The sequence below is a fragment of the Parasteatoda tepidariorum genome, chromosome 8 (genome assembly GCF_982258835.1).
Source record: "Parasteatoda tepidariorum strain Cologne lab strain chromosome 8, Ptep-v5.0, whole genome shotgun sequence".
NCBI lineage: Eukaryota > Metazoa > Arthropoda > Arachnida > Araneae > Theridiidae > Parasteatoda > Parasteatoda tepidariorum.
In genome coordinates this window covers 53,947,410-53,953,409 of record NC_141762.1, presented here as the reverse complement: position 1 = coordinate 53,953,409, position 6,000 = coordinate 53,947,410, and positions in this window count along the sequence as shown.

Genomic DNA, 6,000 nt, shown 5'->3' with positions numbered 1-6,000 from the left:
GTATGATTACATTTTACTAGTCTGTTTCAACTATATTATCAAAGACTATTAGTTAACTACAGTAAAAAAAAAAAAAAGACTGTGACTTGATTAGTATTTGCTTTATTAGGAATGCACTAAAATGCTGTGATACATGATCTATTGACAATTTTTAAAATTGTTTAGGTTTTTCTTTAAAATATCATGATGTTAATGTTTTAATTGACATGCTATTCAACTGAATTTTGCAACAAAAAAAAATTGTTTTGTTATTAAATACTTAAATGCCTTTTTAATGAACTATATGTAAAAAGAAACGATCCAAAGTTTTGTTGTAAAGTTTTATTAATTGTAAAATTAAACTTTACATTTCATACAGTAAAGCACTGTTTATCTGATTCACAGAATTTGTAATCTATAACTTTATATAAAAAAAAAAAAAAATTATTATGTATGAGCAAAAGACCAGTTCGTCATATATAAACACACACATATATAAACTGCACTTGCTTTATTTCCATTATTTAAACAAAAATTAGAATTTTTATTTGAATAGTTCCAATAATTTGAGTAGAATTAGCTATACATGTTAATTCATAGTTGCGAGAAACTCAAATTTATAAAAAAATATAAGATTTATTTATCAAAACTTATCTGTCTTGAAAATCTTTATTACTTATTTTACAAAAACAAAATGTAGTTAGCAATTTTTACGGTTTAAACTGTTCTTCTGCCTTGAAAGTTTCTTTACTGAAAGAAAGGGAAAAAAAAGGAAATAGACTGTGCCAAAATTAAACCATTGTCACAGAGAGGAAGGATGACAATGTAGAATAAAAAATTTTGGAAATGTAAATAAAATTGTGTAAATCTATTTTACATAGTTATGGAAAATGTTAATAAAGCTAAAAGTCATCCAGACTTAGCTAGCATTATGTATGAATTTAAAAGGCATAGAAATAAACAGTGCTATGCTGTGGATTGTTTTTTTGGATTATTAAGCTTAAAGAAAGTATTAATAATAAAGTATTGATTGATTTCCATGGTGAATTTTGAACACTAAAAAATGCAGGTGAGGTCTACCCCTTTTGAATTTTATATTTCAGTAAAAGCTCAAGATCTTGATTAATTTCATTATTTGAATAGTGATAAGTCTTAGTGTTTTTTTCCAGAACATTTTTATATTAAACTGTTCCTTTGTACTGTTTACAGATGCATACTTAATGAGTTTCCCAAATTCCTGGTAGATATCAGCCCAATTCAATGAAGCATACTATTACATTCTTGAAAGTGAAGTGTTTTTCGTCAAAAAAGCTTTTTAAAACACACTATTTTCTGATCTCCTAAACAAAATAATTACATACAATGAGGAATATAACTATCTTAAATCTAATTTTTGGTTTATAACACTGGAATTTTTGCTATTAAATATGATTATCAATTTTTACTGAAAGTTTCGAAACTTTTAATTAAAAATCATGTTTAGATTAAGAAGTTTTTATATCAGAATGAACATCTTACTTTGAAATGATTTTCCTCATTTCCGTAAATATTACCTTCAACATTTCTTGTTATATTACAATTATTTGTTTTATGTTTGTTAAATCCTTAACATTGGGGGAACGTATTCTTTTTTGGAATAGGGCCGTAGAAAATAATGTTTTGGCTTACGAGCAATATTTTGATTGTCATTTATGAGTAATATTCTTAAAATCAGTAAAAAAACAAAATATCGAATTGTTTAAAAAAATTATTGGAGAGTGCATCAAATTATATTTATTTACAAAGAGTGTATGATATTTTTGATGTGAGAATAATTTTCTTATTTGCACAGTCTTTTAAAATGGAAGTTAGTGTGAAGAGGAATTATAATTTTCTTTCTTTAAAGCAGGTTATATATTTTTCGGTTTGAAGATGGAACTTGCACCTCACCTTGTCCATTGAGGACATACCTTGCTCTCGAATAACCTTAGAGGTTGTGTACTCCTAATTAACATTTGCATTTTCAAATGAAATCTTTCAGGATTGTGAATTTTACTGAATTTAAAAAGGGACTATCTTTCTAGGGTTATTACTTTTTACAGCTTAAAAAATCTGCTATTTGACTAATTATCTGATTTCCGCACTCCTTGTAACAAAAAAAAAAGTTTATTTGGTTTTTTATTACTATATTACAGACATGTCATTTCTTTTATGATGATTTCTAAATATTTTATTGAACATGAACACTTGTGAAACATGAATTTTTTTAAAAAGAATATTTAACATTTTAGAAATGGCCAGGGACTTATTGTATTGAACAAATCATTTTATGATTTTAGTTTTTCCTCAAAATGGATTGTTGTTACTTTTTTTTAGCTCATGTATGGCTTTATTCTTAGTGTATTCTTAATAAATTAAAAGCTGTGAATGAATAATTTTTATGAAAAACTGTTTTTACTTCATAAAGTTTGATTGTGTTACTTGCCCACTTTGTGCCTGTTTTGTTTACTTGCTTTAAAATGTGCTTATTTATGCCAAAAATTTTGTGGGACTTTTTGAGATTGAGTATTTCATATCTTTAAGTTAACTTTTTTCTAATATTAAATCATTTTTCATTTGCAATTCTTTCTTGTGACTATTTTAATTATTCTGAATTTTTTATTATTATATTCCAATTAAACATTAAAATATTTTGTTTAAAAATATCATTTTGAAACAATTGAATTTCTTTCTTTTTTTTTTTTTTTTAAGAGAGCAGCCAATATTGCCTTTTTTTAAAAAGAAAACAGACATATTTTAGTAAATTCTATCCTCTATGCAAATATATTGTTGAAAATTTATTGTTATTTAACACTAGAAAGACTGACATAGGCAAAAAAGTCCATTTTCTAGTGTTCATATTTCTGCCAAATGCCCATAACTTAAAAAATTTCTATGCCTTTTTATTATCAACTGTATACACATATATCTCTGGCAATAAAAAAAGAATGTATCAGTATTTGTGAATTTTACTGGAGTTTCAGAAATGACTGTTTTAGTGTTAAGAGCGGTGCATATTAACTGCCTTAATTTCCGTTGCACTTAGGCCTAATTTTATGGCTGAATTTCTGGTACGATTATCTTGAAAAGGTCTGGGTTGATTTTGATGCATTTTTTTTTTTTTTAAATTAAATTTTGATGTTACTCATAAAAAAAATTTTAACTTTGAAGAAATATCACTATACACATTACTGGTAAACAATTGAAAATACTATGTTAATGCTTCACAAAGGCAAAAAATTTGCACCTATGTTGTTTTTCCATATCATGATAGTATATTAAAATTCATTTAAAAAAGAAAGTATTCATGGTCTCACTTTATAAAAAGGGAAAAATATTTCAAAACAAAATAGGTCAATATTGATCTACAGTGGTCTCTCGTTATTCATGACTGAGCTGATCTTCATTAGGTGATAGCTTTTTTTTTTAAATATAGTATTTTTGCTATTTGTTTTAGAGATAAAAAATATTGATATAATTTGTAGCAAAAAAAACTTTTTAACTATGATTTTAAAACTAATGCTAGTCTGTCTATTAACTATTTTTTCTAGGGTTATTTTTAATCATTTAAATATCAAACCAGTATTCTCTATCATTTTGTCTATCCTTGATTTCTCATGTTCTTGAATGTTGAACAGAAATGGTTTAAATTCTTAAATAAGTGAATTCTCTAAAGATTTTTTGAATTATGCTCATTCTTGCTTCCTTTTGACTTCTGCCTAAATCTTTTATTTGCATAGTTTAGAAGATCACTTGTAAATTTAAAGTTTTTTCACCAAATTCGTTTCTGCCGTCTAGAAAAATTGTTAAAATTCATTACACTTATTATTCATTAATTATAGTAATATAATAGTGGAAATATTTTTTTTTTTTTTAATCAAAATCACATGAATGAGATACCACTGTAATATCAAGAATTAATATTTTTCCGATACGTCTAAGTAAATTAAATTCAGTTATGTTACATAGCATTGTTCCCAATTGTTTATTTTTATTATGCTTTTAATTTAATCACGTTCTAAAAGAATACAAATTTATATTCAGTTTTATGTTTTCATCTTGAATAATTTTAGACAAGACCGAGCAAATTTTCCGTAATTGTATTTTTTTCTTCATATTGTTCAATTTACTTTCTCTTTAATTTTTGATTTGCCAATGGCATAGAGCAAAATTCTAGGGGGGGGGGATTTCTGTTAGCAATTCTTTCTCATGTAAAAGAAAAACACTATTGTTATAGTAAAAATTTGATAAGAGATTGGAAATTAATGGTTCTGGTGTTTACTTTTTATTGAATATGAAATACAGTTGTTATTATTTTTAATTTATGTGTTATGAAAAATTACAAATTAAGTAGAAGAAACTATCATTAATCTTGTTTTTTGTGCAATAATCGGTGCATTTTTTTCACAATGACTGTGCAGTTTAACTGTGGGATTGTTAAAAGTTATGACTCTAAATAATTGCTTTCTGTCATTTTTCCAATGCATTTACGTCTTGCTGAAATAAACTTAACTAGATTTTTTTTTGAAAAAAAACAAAACTTAATATTTGTTTATTTCTTATGAAGCACATGCTTCTAAAATTCAGAAACGAAGACGGCTAGTTTTTGAGTGAATTTTGTTTTAATACTAACTATATTTCTATAGATATTTTAATTGTTACATAATTTTCTATTATTCACCTCATTTGGTGCATAAAAGAAAACATATAACATTTCTGTATAGGAAAAAAAAAACTAAATACTTGCAGTATTAAATGTTTTTTGTTATTCTCCTTATTATTAATTGCTACTCTTCTTAAAAATTAATCACTTGTATAGATATTTTATGTTGCCATTAATATGGTTTTACTAATTCAGACCACTTCTAAAAATGATGCTTACTTGAGAATAATGCCGATGATTTGACTGATTATGCCACAATTGCATGAGTTTCTATTTATTTGCATAAATTTTTAAAGTATGCTTTATACACTGAGAAAAGCAGTTGTAAGAAATAACGATTCATTGTAAAACTGGAAAAAAATTGCTCCACTATTAAGTAAAAGATCCTTATTGTTGAAACATCAAACTCTACTTTTCAAAATTTTCCTTTTCCCCTTTACATGAACTATTTAAACAAAATTGGATGAAAAGAAAACAGGTATAAATATGAATCTTTGTCATTCTTAACTTTCTATTCTACAAAATTGTAACAAAATAAATTGAATTGATTCTTTTATGGCAGTACAGCTCTGAGTAGTCCTTGGCTTGCTGAACGATGTTCCAAACCTTTTAGCTTTGGTTTTCTATCCAGCAATTTTTATTACGGTTATATCTTTTAGGTCTCCAGTTTTACTTAATTTTTTAGAAAAGAAATATCACATGGCTGACTGGTGACAAGTATACTGGTCTTTTCATGCCCAAGCATTGTTGACCGCTGACGAGTTAACTTGTCATTGATTTTGTATTATCTATTTCAATTCATGAAACCCATAGTAATATGGAATATTGCTTTATGCATTGCGTTTATAATAAGCCCCGCTTTATAATTCATAGTAATGTTTTATTTTACTTCCATATTCATTTATAAAATCATAGCCAGTGACATGACAAGTGTTAAAATCAAAAATGCTGTAAACTCATTTTTTGCAAGGTTAGATGCTTTGATATTTTTAAATCCTAACTTTTTTTTTTCCTTAGTGGAATATGCAGAATTGCGGTTTGTTACTAATGTACTAAAAATTTGGTACAAATGTTGAAACATGAACTTGTTCGTGTTTACAAGAACATGTTAAATGAAGTTTGAGTAAATTCAGTAAAGAAACATAAAGTTGGTTGCTAAATAATTTTTTTCCCCGTGGTTACTTACTTTTTAGAGACTTGGTAAACTGTTCTATGCTTACAATCCACCATATAATATTAGGCCTAAACATTTTTTATTTTAAAAAAAAGTTTCTACTCTTCCTATAAAGCATTTCAACTATTAAACTGGTTTGCTGTTCCTCAAAAGGGACAAATTTATT